The 16,518-nt window shown below is 43.5% G+C and overlaps 1 protein-coding gene across 5 annotated transcripts in view; it reads right to left on the bottom strand.

Annotated features, from left to right (window-relative positions):
- Positions 1-15,857, bottom strand: part of ESCO1 (establishment of sister chromatid cohesion N-acetyltransferase 1) — a 109,319-nt gene extending 93,462 nt beyond the window's left edge. For 2 of the 5 annotated variants that reach the window (XM_053571391.1, XM_053571390.1), the window contains exon 1: positions 15,613-15,854. The gene's annotated coding sequence lies outside the window, so the exon portion shown is untranslated. Of the gene's footprint in view, positions 1-15,612 lie in introns of all 5 variants that reach the window. The other 3 variants (XR_008375958.1, XM_053571388.1, XM_053571389.1) reach the window with 3 other exon arrangements.
- Between the last annotated feature and the right edge of the window lie 661 nt (positions 15,858-16,518).

Here is a 16,518-nt window from a genome sequence, read left to right on the forward strand (position 1 = left end):
AGCATGTGGACATCATTTGTCCCATCACCATTTGATTAAAAAGACTATTCCTTATCCATTGAATTGTCTTGGCGCCTACACTAAAAATCCACTGTCAATAATAGGCTTATTTCTGATCTCTCAATTCTATTTATCTTCATGAGTTTATGCAAGTACCACACAGTCTTGATTACTGTAGCTTTCTAATACATTTTTAAAAGAGGAAGTATGAGTTCCCCAACTTTGTTATTCTTCTTCAAGATTGTTTTGGTTATTCATTGTCCCCTACATTTCCATACAAATTTTAGGATCAGATTATCAATTTCTGCAAAAAAAAAAACAAAACAACTGAACTAAATTTGCAATTCAAATTGAGGAATACTGCCATCTTAAAAATAAGTCTTTGGGCTCGGCGCCTATAGCACAGTGGTTATGGCGCCAGCCGCATGCACCGAGGCTGTTTGAGCCCAGCCTTGGACCTGCTAAACAATGACAACTGCAACAAAAAAAATAGCCGGATGTTGTGGCAAGAGTCTGTAGTCCCAACTACTTGGGAGGCTGAGGCAAGAATCGCTTAAGCCCAAGAGCTTGAGGTTGCTGTGAGCTGCGACGCCATAGCACTCTACCAAGGGCGACATAGTGGGACTCTGTCTCAAAAAAAATTAAAAAATAAAAAAAAGTCCCTCTTTTGCTCCATATTTTAATAATTTGAGTCCTCTCTTGCTAAAGCCACTTTTTTTTTTTTTTTTTGAGACAGAGTCTCACCATTGTCACCCTTGGTAAGAGTGCCATGGCATCATAGCTCACAGCAAACTCTCAGGCTTAAGTGATTCTCTTTGCCCCAGCCTCCCAAGTAGCTGGGACCACAGGCGCCCCCAACAACATCTGGCTATTTTTTATTGCAGTTGTCATTGTTGATTTCAGCTGGCCTTGGCCGGGTTCAAACCCGCCAGCCTCAGTATATGTGACCGGCGCACTACTCACTGAGCTACAGGCACCACCTAAAACCACTTTCTTAAAAAAGATAAAAGCAACTTAGGTGAGTTTTAACGTCCATGTACTACATCTAACAGCAAACCAGAAATTCCTTCACTGGTCCACAGCAGACTGTCTTGCTATTTATTACTCCAAATTCCATACAAACAAGAACAGCACTGATCTTAAGCAACAGCTGTTTCTGTCGTTCTAATCCCGTGTTTCTCATTCTTGAGTACCAAAATTTCTAGAATCAGTTGCTCCATGTGGGATATCTTCCAAAGGGGGATAATTAAGTACCAATCCAAAGCTTCTAGTTATTCTTTGATTTTACAGGTTATCTCCATAAAGTTAAAGGGGGACTTTGCTAAACACATAGACTTGTGCCTATAAACAATTCTGAAAACTTTACAACTTGACATTTATTAATAATAGACTATCCAATTACAACTTCTGTATCCTTAAAACAATGCAATTAATTACACCTATGAAATACATGGATAAAATGTTAAGATGCCCTTGGAAGAAGCAACACAAATTTCACAGGAAAAAATATCTGCGTATCCTACACTGACAACCTCCTTTCTTAGATTTGTGCTTAGTATTTAAACAGTTACGATCACTTCTGCTTTAGGCCTTAAAATAAAGTGAAATAGGATCAATAGATCCATCCATTCATACATGTACATAGAGTGTTCTTCTTTTTTCGTTTTTCTTTGCTTTTTTTGAGACAGAGCCTCACTCTGTTGCCCCAGCACAATTCACAGCAATCTCAAACTGCTGGGCTCAAGCGGTCTTCTTGCCTCAGCCTCCCAAGTAGCTGAGACTACAGGCACTTGCCACAATGCCCAGCTAAGTTTTTTTCTATTTTTAGTAAATACAGGGTTTCACTGATGTACAATTCTTAAGCTCCAGGGATCCTCCTGCCTCAACCTCCCAAAGTGCTGGGATCACAGGTCTGAGCCACAGTGCCCAGCCTAGAATGTGCCTTTAATCTTGAAAAGGCTAAAGACAAGCAGAAATCAACAAAGTTAAGAATCCTACGATAAAAACAAAGCTAGGCTCAGTGCCCATACTCAGTGGTTAGGGCACCGGCCACATACACCAGGGCTGGCGGGTTTGAACCCAGCCCAGGCCTGATATATAACAATGTCTACCTGGGCACTGTGGTAGGTGCCTTGCAGTCTCAGTTACTTGGGAAGCTGAGGCAAGAGAATCGCTTAAGCCCAAGAGTTTGAGGTTGCTATAAGCTGTTAAGACCACAGTACTCTACCGAGGGCAACATTTTTCAAAAAAAAAAAAAGGGCTAGGTCTTGGTCTATCTTGATCCTATTAATGAAATTCCTCAATCTTATAAAAAGCATTTAGCAACAACAACAAAAAAAAACTTATAGCTTACATCATAATATTAATAAGAAAATACTGAATGCTTTTCACCCAAGTTCAAGAACAAGGCAAAGATGTCCTCTCTTACCATTCCTATTCAACACTATATTAGAAGTACTAGCTATTGCAGTAAGGCAATAAAGAGCAAAGGAACACAGATTAGAAAATAAGAAGAAAAACGTTCATATCTAGATGATATTATTATTCAAATGGAAAACACTAAGAAATTTACCAAAAAAGACTACTAGAATAAATGAATTTAACAAGGTCACAGATTAAAGGCCAATATACATGTAAAAATATCACATGTATTTCTATAACCTATCAAGGAAAAAGTGGAAAAGAATTTTTAAAGATTAACAACTTACAAGACCATCAAAAACATCAAATACTTAGGATGCACAATAACTCTACAATGAAAAAAAGAAATTAAGTTCTAAGCAAATGGAGAGATAATACAATTTTGGAGCACTCAATATCGTTAAGATATCATTCCCCCCAAACCATATGGTTTCCCCTGACGTATAGACTTACAGATGTAATGTATTTCCAATCAAAATCCCAACAGATTTTGTGGAAGAAATTTTTTTTAAATTCTAAAAAATGTACAATAACAAAATCAAATTCGAAACAGAATGACAAAATTGGAAGCTACATTAAAACTGTGTAATATCTAAGAAAGGAAAGACTAAATCAATGAAACAGAAATAAAAGTCCAAAAACATACACCTTTCTTTTTCTTGGAGATAGAGTCTCACTTGGTCACCCTTAGTAGTGACATGGCCATGGCTCACAGCAACCTCAAACTCATGGGCTCAAGTGATTCTCTTGCCTCAGCCTCACAGATAGCTGGAACTACAGGTGTCCGCCATAACGCCCAGCTATTTGTAGAGATGGGAGTCTCACTCTTGCTCAGGCTGGTCTCAAACCCCTGAGCTCAGGCAATCCACCTGCCTCAGCCTCCCAGAGTGCTAGGATTACAGGCATGAGCCACCACACCCAGCCACAGCCACTTTTTTTTTTTTGGAGACAGAGTCTCACTCTCTTGCCTGAGATCACTGTAGCCTACAACTCCTGAACTCAAGCAATCCTCTTGCCTCAGCTTCCTGAATAGCTGGACTACAGGCATGGGCCCAACCAGCTAATTTTTCTTTTTTTTCTAGAGATAGTGTCTTATTAAGTTGCCCAAGCTGGCCATTACCTACTGGCTTCAAGTGATCATCCCACCTCAAGCCTCCCAAAGTGCTGGATCACAGGTGAGCCACCAGGCTGGCCCGAAAATAAACACATTTAGATAACCAACTTCTAAAATGGGCAAGAAATCTGAACACATGCGTCACAAAATGGCCAATAAAGACACAAGAAAGTGCTCAACATGAATTAGTCAACATAAAAATACAAATCAATGAGGGTGGGGCCTGTGGCTCAGTGAGTAGGGCGCCAGCCCCATATACTGAGGGTAGTGGGTTCAAATCCGGCCCGGGTCAAACTGCAACAACAACAAAAAAAAAAAGCTGGGCATTGTGGCAGGCACTTATAGCCCCAGCTACTCGGGAGGGTGAGGCAAGAGAATTGCCTAAGCCCAAGAGCTGGAGGTTACTGGGAGCTGTGATGCCACAGCACACTACCGAAGGCAACAAAATGAGACTGTCTCTTAAAAAAAAAAAAAAAAAATACAAATAAATGGCTCGGGCGGCGCCTATGGCTCAGTGGGCAGGGCGCCGGCTCCATATACCAAGGGTGGAGGGTTCAAACCTGGCCCCAGCCAAACGGCAATAAAAAAATAGCCGGGCATTGTGGCAGGCGGCTGTAGTCCTAGCAACACAGGAGGCTGAGGCAAGGAAATCGCCTAAACCCAGGAGTTGGAGTTTGCTGTGAGCTGGGTGACACCAAAGCACTCTACCGTGGGCAATAAAGTGAAACTCTGTCTCTACAAAAAACAAAAAAAAAAAATCAATGGCTCAGCACCCATAGCTCAGCAGTTAGGGCGCCAGCCACATACACCAGGGCTGGCAGGTTCAAACCCGCCCCAGGCCTGCTAAACAACAATGACAACAGCAAGAAAAAAATAGCCGGGCATCCTAGCAGGCACCTGTAGTCCCAGCTACTTGGGAAGCTGAGGCAAGAGAATCACTTAAGCCCAAAAGTTTGAGGTTGCTGTGAGCTATGACGCCACGGTTCTCTACTGAGGGTGACACAGTAAGACTCTTATCTCAAAAAGAAAAAAAAAAGAAAGAAAGAACAAAACCAAAGTGTATTTTCATGCAATGGAATACAACCCAGAGGGGAACAAAACAAATATAAACATGTTTATGCAACATTATCAAAGAAATGCAAAACTATTAGGTAAAAGAGGTCGCACACAAAATAGTACATACTATATAATTCCATTTATGTAAGTTCTAGAATTGGCAAAACTAATCTAACAGAAAATACAACAGTGATTGCATGAAATGGGGTTAAAAACAGGCATGAAGAGGGCGGCGCCTGTGGCTCAGTGGGTAGGGCATCGGCCCCATATACAGAGGGTAGTGGGTTCAAAACTGGCCCTGGTCAAACTGCAACAACAACAACAAAAATAGCCAGGTGTTGTGGCAGGCACCTGTAATCCCAGCCACCCCCGAGGCTGAGGCAAGAGAATCATCTTAAGCCCAAGAGCTGGAGGTTGCTGTGAGCTGTGACACCACAGCACTCTACCGAGGGTGATAAAGTGAGACTCCGTCTCTAAAAAAATAATAATAATAAAGTTTTACCTTAAAAAAAAAAAACAGGCATAAATAGGTTTCAAAGGACTTTTCAGTGTAATGAAAATGTTATTGATTGGAGTTGTAGTTCCAGCATGTACACACATCAAAACTCATCAAACTATACAGTGTTAATCTGTGCATGAAATATAAAATACATCTCAAAAAACCATTTTGTAGCACAGTAGGTAAAGGCACCGGCCACATACACCAAGGCTGTGAGTTCGAATCCAGCCCAGGCCAGCTAAAAAAACAATAACAACTACAACAACAACAACAACAAAAAATAGCCAGAGGCGGTACCTGTGGCTCAGTGTGTAGGGTGCCGGCCCCATATACCGAGGGTTTGAACCTGACCCCAGCCAAACTGCAACAAAAAAATAGCCGGACCTTGTGGCAGGCACCTGTGGTCCCAGCTACTTGGGAGGCTGAGGCAAGAGAATCACCTAAGCCCAGGAGTTGGAGGTTGCTGTGAGCTGTGATGCCACAGCACTCTACCCAAGGTGATAAAGTGAGACTCTGTCTCTTTAAAAAAAAAAAAAATAGCCAGGGCGTTGTGGCAGGCACTTGTAGTCCCACCTACTCGGGAGGCTGAGGCAAGAGAATCACCTAAGCCCAAGAGCTGGAGATTGCTGTGAGCTGTGCTGCCAGGGCACTCTACCAAGAGTGGCAAAGTGAGACTATGTCTCTAAAAAAAAAAAGAGAGAGAGAGAGAGAGAGAATCACTTGAGCCCAAGAGTTTGAGGTTGCTATGAGCTACGTCATCACGACACTCTACCCTAGGCGAGGCAATAAGACTCTTGTTTCCAAAAAGAGAAAAAAAAACAAGGCACCAGGATGTACAGAGCCCAACTGCCTTATTTCAGAGTGCTGGGTGTTCTGCAGGTGACAACCCCCTGTAAGGAGGGATGTATCCAGGCTTACCTCGCACATTAGAGTGATATCATATGGTGTTTCCATACTACTCTACAGAACTCCTAGCCTGTACTTCTCTAGCTCTGCATATTTATGAATAAATGCAATTGTTCTAGTTGAAAATTGAGTGTTTTGAAACCAATTTTGTAAGTCCTTTACTAAGGAGCTCCTGAAGGGCTGCGATGGCCAGGGAATCTTGAATCTTCAATATCTCAGAGATCACAGCTAGGGTTATAAGCTTATATAGTGTGGAACTTCCTTACAGAATTTGTCAAATGTAGTTTTGTCAAATAAGACTATTACTGAGCTTCTCCCCTACTCTGCCTTTTGAACCACTTCTTTTTGGCCTTGCCCCCACATTTGTTTACTGATCTTTGTCTTTCTTAGCTGACTTTCTGGCATCTTTCTTCTTGTTCTTTTTGTGCAGTCTTGCAAAGGTCAGAGAGCCAGTATAAAACCTACCAAAATGTTCAGTTCTGAAAATAGTTATCCCAATCCATATGACAGGTCAAAGAAAATGAGAATAAACGAATCCAGTAATGTAAAAGAATTTACGATACAGAAAAATTTAAATTCATAGGAATACCATGCAGGAAAAGATTGTCACTGAGGTGATAAACATCTTCAATATCAACATGCCCATATGTGAAACTCCTAATGTTTCTTCCTAAAGCTAAAACTAATAAAATATTTATCTCATCTCAGTAAAGTGCAAGTCATCCTCAAAAATTGTTTAGATACCCTACAAATCAATAAAACAGCCATCTAGCCAGACATAGTGGTATACACCTGTAGTCCCAGCTACTAGGCAGGCTGAAGCAAGAGGACTGCTCAAACCCAAGAGTTTAAGGTTTCTGTGAGTTATGATGCCATGGCACTCTATCTAGACTCTGTCTCAAAAAAATAAAATAAACAACAAAGAACAAACAGCCGGGCGGTGCCTGTGGCTCAAAGGAGTGGTGCACCGGCCCCATGTGCCAGAGGTGGCGGGTTCAGACCCAGCCTAAGCCAAAAACTGCAAAAAACAAACAAAAAAAAGAAAGAAAGAAACCAAACAGCCATCCCTGTTGCTGGACTCAACCTGCTTTTATTCCTTGACTCTTCTCTTGAACTTTTTTTTTCCTCTTGAACTTCTTAACTCAATGGACCCATCCATTAACAAGTTCTGTCTATCTTGAGAATACATCCAGAATCTGACCACCACTATCTCTACCATCACCATCCTGGTCCAGCCACCATTATCCATCATCTGAATTTTTGCAACAGCTTCCAAAAGGGTAACTCTGCCTTTCAGCCCTGGCCTCCCTCCTCCACAGCTTCTTCTCAACATAGCAGCCAAAGTGACACTTTTATTTTGAGACAAGGTCTCACTGTCACCTAGACTGGAATGCAGTTGTATAATCACAGCTCACTGTAAACGCAAACACTGGGGTTTAAGCAATCCTCCTGCCTCAGGAGTGCCACAGTACTCAGCTAATTTTTTTTTAGTTTTTGTAGAGATGAGGTCTCACTATGTCCTCAGGCCAGTCTTAAACTCCTGACCTCAACCAATTCTCCTGCGTCAGCTTCCCAAAGTGTCAGGATTACAGGTGTGAGACACCACCCCCAGCCTCCAAGGTGGTATCTATAAAATTGAAGTCTCTGTTTTTCTGCTTAAAACCCTCCAGTGACTTCCCATGTCAGAGTAAAAGCAAAGGTTTAACGTTAACTTATTAATTACAGTACTTTCTAGTCATGCCCCCTCTTCCAGTCATGCTGGCCCTCTTGTTCTTTCTTGAATATATAAAGCATATTCCCACTTGAGGGTGATTAAGTGTTCTAGGCCAAAAAAAAAAAAAAAAAAACAGCTCCTGCTTTTTTGCAACATCAAAAGGACAAGAGAAAAATAGTTACTGCAAATCTGAATCTGGTGGTTTGTCAAGTTAATAACTCCTTTATCTGAAAAACATTGATACCCATAAGCACCTGCTTAAAAAGAAAAAAGCCATAGGAAATAGTTAATATTCTGAACCTCCTGACCTGCTATGCTCACCGTAGCTGACTAGATCAAGGGTGTGTTCCTAAACCAAAAGCTGTCACCATCTAGCCACTAATTATGCAGGGTTTCCCAACCTCACCACTAGTAACAATTTGGACCAGATGAAGTCAGGTTGTAGGGGGCTGTCATGTTCAAGTTTAGTAGCAGCATTCTTAGTTTCTATTCCACTAGATGCCAGTAGCAACCTTTCCCCCAGTCCTGACAATCAAATTCTTACCAGATACTTCCAAATGTCCCAAGATAGGCAAAACTCACCCCTCGTTGAGACCTACTACTATAACAACAGAAAACTAGATTAGCAATTACAGGATAACTGCCGCTAGAGGAATTAAGACAAGGTAGTTCAATTGCTAGAATTGTACTATTCTTAGCAACCTTCTGAGTCCTGAACAATATTCAGGTTTCTGTAAGGCCTAGTGTGTTATTCTTCAGCAAAACCTAATGTTTGGTAATTCCCGTTCTTTTCTTCCAGAAGATCTAGCTCTATAAATAGTCTTCTCTTCCTTATGTATTCTCTCGGTGAACTTCCATTATTTAATGTAATCCACATATTTCTCACACTCTCAAATGCCTAATAAATACTGAGAAATTGGAAATCATTTTAAAGAACATAAAGTTGGGCGGCGCCCATAGCTCAGTGGGTAGGACACCAGCCACATACACTGAGGCTGGTGGGTTCAAACCCAGTCTGGCCAGCTAAAACAATGACAACTGCAACAACAACAAAATTGCCGGAGCATTGTCCCAGCTACTTGGGAGGCTGAGGCAAGAGAAATGGCTCCAAAACATAAACAGATGGTGAGCTTATCAACTCATCTTATGTAGTAATTATAGTTGGAGATCTGAAACTTAAGAACAAAACTAAGAAGAAAACTATAACCCCCAAATCAATAAGATTTTTAGCAAAAAGATACCCACTTTAACCAAGTAGTTTATCCTAAAAAGCAGAAATAACACTGTAAAAAATAATATGTTGGTAAGAGGCAACGCCTATAGCTCAGTGGTAGGGCGCCAGCCACATATACCCGGGCTGGCAGGTTCAAACCGGCCCCGGCCAGCTAAACAGCAATGACAACTGCCACAAAAAAATGCCCAGGGGCCGCGCCTGTGGCTCAGTGAGTAGGGTGCCAGCTCCATATACCAAGGGTGGTGTGCTGGAACCCAGCCCCAGCCAAACTGCAACAAAAAAATAGCCGGGCTTTGTGGCAGGTGCCTGTAGTCCCAGCTACTCAGGAGGCTGAGGCAAGAGAATCACCTAAGCCCAAAAGCTGGAGGTTGCTGTGAGCTGTGACGCTATGGCACTCTACCGAGGGCGACAAAGTCAGACTCTGTCTCAAAAAGAATAAAAAATAAAAAATAAATAAATAAATAGAATTAAAAAAAAAAAAAAAGCCGGGGATTGTGACAGGCGCCTGTAGTCCCAGCTACAGAGAATCACTTAAGCTCAAGAGTTTCAGGTTGCTGTGACGCTACGGCAATCTACCAAGGGCGATATAGTGAGACTCTATCTTAAAATAATAATAATAATATGTTGGTAAGAAAAACCAGTCATAAAATTCATATAATATTCTTAGTAGACTGATGATAGATACCCAGTAAAACTCAATATTATTAATTAAAACTCAAAAAACACTAGACACAGGCATTTTTTTTTATTATTTTTATTTGATTTTTTTTTTTTTTGGTAGAGACAGTCTCACTTTACCGCCTTCAGTAGAGTGCCATGATGTCACAGGACTCACAGCAACCTCTAGCTCTTGGGCTTCCGCGATTCTCCTGCCTCAGCCTCGCGAGCAGCTGGGATTACAGGCGCCCGCCACAATGCCTGGCTATTTTTTGGTTGCAGTTCTGCCAGGGCTGGGTTTGAACCCGCCACCCTCAGTATATGGGGCCGGCGCCCTACTCACTGAGCACAGGCACCACCTATTTGATTTTTTTTTTTAACAGATTCTTTCTCTGTCACCCTCGGTGAAATATTGAGGCATTATCATACCTCACTGCAATCTCAAACTCCCAGACTCAAGCCATCCTCCTACTTCAACCTCCTGAGCACTGGAACTACAGGTATGTACTACCCCATCTGGCTAATTTTTTTTTTTCTATTTTTTGTAGGGATGAGGTCTCACTCTTGCTAGGGCTGATTTCGGACTCCTGACCTCAAGCAATCATCTCACCTTGGCCTACCAGAGTGCTAAGATTGTAGGTGTAAGCCACTGCACCCAGCACAATTTCTTTAATATTTACACTCACTTCCTCTACCAGTCTCTCATTGGTTTTTCTGAGACAGAGTCTCACTTTATCACCCTCAGTAGGGTGCAGTAGGGGCTACATAGCTCACAGCAACCTCAAACTATTAGGCTCAAGCAATTCTCTTGTCTCAGCCTTCTGAGTAACTGGGACTACGGGTGCCTGCCACAACACCCGGCTATTTTTATTTTTATTTCTTTTTGAGACAGAGTCTTGGTCACCCTTGATAGAGTACCATGGCGTCATGGCTCACAGCAACCTCTAACTCTTCCACTTAAGCAATTCTCTCGCCTCAGCCTCCCGAGTAGCTGGGACTACAGGTGCTCAAGCTCAGGAGTTCAAGACCAGCCTGAGCAAGAGGGAGACCCTGTCTCTAAAAAAAATAATAATAATAATAGACGGTCGTTGTGGCAGGTGCCTGTAGTCCCAGATTCCCAGATACTAGGACACTGAGGCAAGAGAATGGCTTCAGCTCAAGAGTTTAAGGCTGCTGTGAGCTATGATGCCACAGCACTCTACCCAGGGCACAGACTGAGACTCTGTCTCCAAAAAAAAAAAAAAAAAAGACTGTACCATCTGTACAGGAAAAAAAAGTTACATTTACCTTTTAAGCATCTCTAAAGATGCCACTTTCCAAACTTTTCCTAACATGAAGTCCTTAAAACAGTTTCTGATATAAGCACTTATTAAGTATAAGCTATAATATTACCCATACACTTTTTTTTATGAAAAGAGAAGATAAACAAAATATTTATTTAGTTACTCCTGTGTTCACTTAACTACCTGCCAACTCCATTTCCATAGTACTGTATCATTATCCCTTTCAGTTTTAATAACTGCATTAATTCTAAAATTCAATTACTTACCTTAAATCCGCAATGCTAAGCTGATGGGGACCCTCAAGAAGACCTTTCAAGAGGTTCCTGAGATCAAAATCATGTAAGGATAAAAGTTCAATTCAAAGGATAAAGGAAGCCAGCACCACAGCTTAGATGGATTGAGACCTATAATCCCAGCTACTCCAGAAGCTCAACCAGGAGGATCAATTGAGCCCAAGAGTTTGAGGTTGCAGTGACTACTATGACCCCACTCCAATAAAGCCAGGACAGAGCAGGAGTCTGTCTTAAAAAAAAAAAAAAAAAAAGAAGGGTAGTGCCTGTGGCTCAAAGAAGTAGGGCGCTGGCCCCATATGCCAGAGGTGGTGGGTTCAAACCCAGCCCTGGCCAAAAATTGCAGGAAAAAAAAAAAGTACGAAACAGACCAATGAATTTTAATGCAAGAGTACAAAAAGCATATAGCTATAGCTTCAGATTCTGCATTGTAACTAACCTTTAATAAATTACCACGTTTTGTTGCAAAACCAAAGACGAATACCACAGTTATCTGAAAAAGTTATTAAAATACTTCTTTCAACATACTGGTGTAAAGCAGGATTTTACTCATATATTTCAACCAGAACACAAAAGTTGATAGCAGACTCCAGTTGTTTTCTATCAGGCCAACCATCAAGAAGATTTAGAAAGATGTAATACAGTTGCTATTCTTTTTTTTTTTTGTGGTTTTTGGCCGGGGCTGGGTATGAACCCGCCACCTCCGGCATGTGGGACCAGCGCCCTACTCCTTGAGCCACAGGCACTGCCCCAATACAGTTGCTATTCTTTTACTAATTTTTTTGTTTGGGAATATAGTTGTTAGCATAAAAAAAAAATCTATCTATATTAAAGCTGAGAGAGTGCCTTCCTTCCTGAGGCAGGAAGATTGCCAGCCTAGGCAACAAAGTGAAACCTGCCTCGAAAACAATTTTAAAAAATTAAAATGTCATTTAAATTAACTTATAATTGGTTTTTCAGTTATTCCAAATGAATTAATAAATATGTATTAAATTAATTTCTCTTTTCTTTTTTTGGACACAAGAGTCTCACTATGTCACCTGGGCTAAAATGCAGTGGTGTCTTCATAGCTCACAGCACCCTCAAACTCCAAGACTCAAGCAGCCATCCCAGCCTCCAAAATAGCTGGGACTAGAGGTGTGCCACCATGCCCTGCTAATTTTTCCATTTTTTGTAGAGGTGGGGTCTCACTATGTTGCCCAGGCTATAGACTCTTAACTACTGGCCTCAGCAATCCTCCTGCCTTGACCTCTCAAAGTGTTGGGATTACAAGCATAAGACACCATGCCCAGCCTCAATTAATTTCTAATACAGAAGCTATTAACCAATATAATACACACAAACAAAAGCTAGTTGGAGTCCTACATCATTATTGAAGAGTGAAAAGGGATCAATCCTGAGACCTGAAAGTTTAAGAACCATTACAGTAATACTTGAGGGGCAGCGCCTGTGGCTCAAGGAGTAGGGCTTCGGCCCCATATACCAGGGGTGGCAGGTTCAAGCCCAGCCCGGCCAAAAACTGAAAAAACAAAAAACAAAAATAAATAAAAATAAAGTAATACTTGATAACTTTTTATTTACTTTCTCAGTCTTATTTCCATAAATCATTAGTTACATATGCTGTCATAAATGTTTACAGAAGCTGACAGTAGAAGATACAAATCTTGCTTTCTTCAGATGTATTCTAATACAATCAAGCAAAAGACATTCTCCCTCCCCCGCCTCAAAGAAAACAGGATGGCTGGGTTAACAGAAGGTTGTATTGGCCAAAGGTAGCTACAGTAGTATAATGTAATACAGAACTTTTTTTTTTTTAAGACAGTCTCATTTTGTCCCTTTCAGTAGAGTGCTATGGCATCATAGCTCACAGCAACCTCAAACTCTTGGGCTTAAGTGATTCTCTTGCCTCAGTCTCCCAAGTAGTTGGGACTACAGGTGCCTGCCACAGTGCCTGGCTATTTTTTTTTTTTTTAAGACAGTCTCACTTTGTCACCCTTGGTAGAGTGCTATGGCATCACAGCTCACAGCAACCTCCAGCTCTTGGCCTCAGCCTCCCGAGTAGCTGGGACCACAGGCACCCGCCACAATGCCCGGCTATTTTGTTGTTGTTGAGTTTGGCCAGGACTGGGTTCGAACCCACCACCCTTAGTATATGGGGCTGGCGCCCTACTCACTGAACCACAGGAGCCACCTGCACCTGGCTATTTTTTTGTTATTATTGTTGTTTAGCAGGCCCGGTCTGGGTTGGAACCACCAGCCCCAGTGCATGTGGCCACCACCTTAACCACTGAGCTACGGATACCCAGCCTATAACACAGTACTTACACAGAAATAGAGCCAAAGAATTTTCACTAAATCAAACACACAAAAACATGAAAGTTTGGGTTTCAGAAAGGTTAACATAGTCCTTGAGTGAATTTTATATCCAGTTTTAATTTTACTGTAGTATAGTCGGTTTCCAACTATCATCTAAACTTACCATTTTCAGTAAAGAGTATTCAAAAAATTCCATGTGGAACATAATCCAACAATAAAAGTCACACAAAAAAATTTAATACTATGAAAAATCCACTATTGTGAATTATGCAACATTGGTCACCATCATTATTAGAACAAATAAAATGGGCTCTGCCCTATAACGAATTACCAAGCTAAAAAAGGCCATCCAGCAAAAGGAGTTAATGGCATTCATTAATTAGGTTTTTTTTTTTAGTTCTCCTGTGAAGCATAATTTATCAAATTATACGCCAGCACAAACCTTGTATGGGGCAGATGTTTAAAAAAAACCCTGTTGAGTACAGAATTATAATACTAACTGAGCAAGGTGAAATGATAGCATATTTTCCTCAGTGAGGAATGACTAAGGTGGGTGTAGAAGCTCATGAGCCCAGGCAAATTTTCTTGCAAGAACTGTGTTTTCCAAAGTCACACATCTGATCACACATCTGACGGGCCTATTCTGCATTCTGCCTATTAGGGAAAAAGTGGCTAGATTACAGGCCTCCTTTCTTCATTTCCTCACATGCTCCAAACCTGAATTTGAAGCTTCCAAATTAAGCACTTTTAAAGCACTTCTCATCCTACTCTGATATCTAATTCCACTGCTATCAAGGTGGTGAGAATTTCTAAGGTTTTCAAATTTAAAAAGAGAAATTCCTTTGGTATCAGTGCTGTGCGTAGAACAGAACCTAAAGACCTAATCAGACAAGCGGGTGAATGAGCACAGCTAACTGCAACCTGGATGTTGCACTAAACTGGATGAAACACTGAAATTCGTGTTTCATCCAGCTTTTAAAAAATTACTGTTTTGGTGGGACGAAAAATCCACCCACATCTTATTATTCCACTAAGTAGAGCTTTTGTTCTTTGTAAAAGCTATTGAGATATCACTTTGTAATGCTAGTTAGATATCGTGTGCTGCAAGTGTAATACTTCCTGCCGAAAAAATCCCATTTTCAGCTAAGATTACAGAAAACATGGTTCATAGTACTTCCTAAATCCCAATGCCTAAACTCCCTCCTCCCGCTCCTCCTCCTCCGGCCGCTTCCCCGCCGCGTCCTCCCCCACCCCCAGCAAATACTAACCGCGCAGGGTTTTCAGATACATTCTTTAGGCGGAGAAGGGGGCCGCTAATTTTTGAACTTGTTATCCCATTCAGCCTGCGCAAAATAATCTTAAAAACAGCGATACAAATCGAGGACCCAACTCCCTTCTGCTCCCATCTCTCTATCGTTCTAAACTTCAGTATAGCCTTCAATGCACCCACTGAGCCCACAGCAGCCCTACCTGTACCCAGACCTCAACCTCCAACCCGAATCACTGCATGACCTTGGGCCCGGGCCACCGCTCCCCTTCCCAGCTAAGGACTGTAAACCCAGGATGCCCCGCATCCCGTTCCGCAGACTGCAGAGGCCTCCGGGTTCAGGCCGGGTCAGAGGGTTACAGCGGGGGCAGGCGAGCAAACCGCAGGGACCGCAGCTCCGCGACGGCTGGTGGGGCTGGCTCGGGGAGAACGCCAGGAAAAAAGAGGCGACAGGGCGCGGGGCTACCTGCGGGGCCGGTGCCGACGCTGCCCCAGCAGAGGCAATGGCTGCACGCCACCCGGGGCTCTGCAAAGCCCTCGCGGCCGCCCTGCGAACTCTGGCCCTGACCCGTCCGCGGTCACGGCCCACATTAACTCTGACTCTGACCGACCAGCAAGCAGCGGCAGGTGACGCGGCGACTGGGCAGCCGGGCGTGCAGACTGCTTACCTCAGGCGACGGCACCTCGGAGCCTCCTACCTCCCCCTGGGTACGCGAGGAGCAGGGACCCGAGCAGTAGGAAGAGGCGTGCGAAGCCACACGCCGCAGAGGGTGGGACAGGAAGAGGGAAAATGGTCCACGTTCCGGAGGGAGGTGAGGACACGGGCGGCGGGGACCGTCAGGGACGCTCGCCTACCTTCCTTTTTGCCCAGCCGAGGGTCCGACTGGAGCCAGCAGATCGCCTCACATCCGGGTATCGGGAGACACTCAGCTGCTTCTGCCGCGGCCGCCGCCTCCCCCGCGGCGCAAACACCAAACTTCCGGCGACGACGGCGACGCCTCGCCCGTCAGATGGGAGTTACCTGTGACCGTCTGGGGTGCGCTTGCGCAACTCTCGTCGTCAGTTCTAACCCGCTCAGCTGACTTGCCCAGAAGACGAAGATGGCCGCCACGCTCGCAGCGTGTCACGCAATTTTTCACCCGGGCCCGGACGGCTGGGCGTCGGGGAAAGACAAGCCAGCGACCATCCTTAGCGCAGGCGCGATGGGAGGCCTCGCGTGCGCGCCTCCGCGGGTGGGCGCCTAGCCGGGAGGCGGGAGTGCCCCCTAGCGGCGGGCGCTTGTTTTTCCTGGAGTCATCTCGGAATAATACCACCCAGGCACCCAGCAGTGGTGGTTTATCTTGAAAATTTGTCGGAAATGTTTCCGCTGTAGGTTTCGGGTACTTCTTCTGTACGCGGTGTCTAGTCCAAGTGCCTTGGAGTGGAGGGAGATGAGCTGCTCCTTTTCTCCCTTTCACCGCACCATCTCCAGAGCCTCCCACAAATGCAGGCTTTCAACTTCTCCTTGCACACGTTCCTCCCTCTCGTGCACCAGAGCACAAAAGCCGATAGAAGCCGTACAATAGGCTTGGCGCCCATAGCACAGGGGTTACGGCGCCAGCCTTATACACCTAAGGTGGCAGGTTCGACCCGGGTTAGCTAAACAACTGCAACAACCAAAAAATTAAAAATAGACGGGCGTTGTGCTGGGCGCCTGTAGTCCCACTTACTTGGGAGGCTGAGGCAAGGGAATCGCTTAAACCCAAGACTTTGAGGTTGCTG

This window comes from Nycticebus coucang, chromosome 19, assembly GCF_027406575.1.
Source record: "Nycticebus coucang isolate mNycCou1 chromosome 19, mNycCou1.pri, whole genome shotgun sequence".
Lineage (NCBI taxonomy): Eukaryota > Metazoa > Chordata > Mammalia > Primates > Lorisidae > Nycticebus > Nycticebus coucang.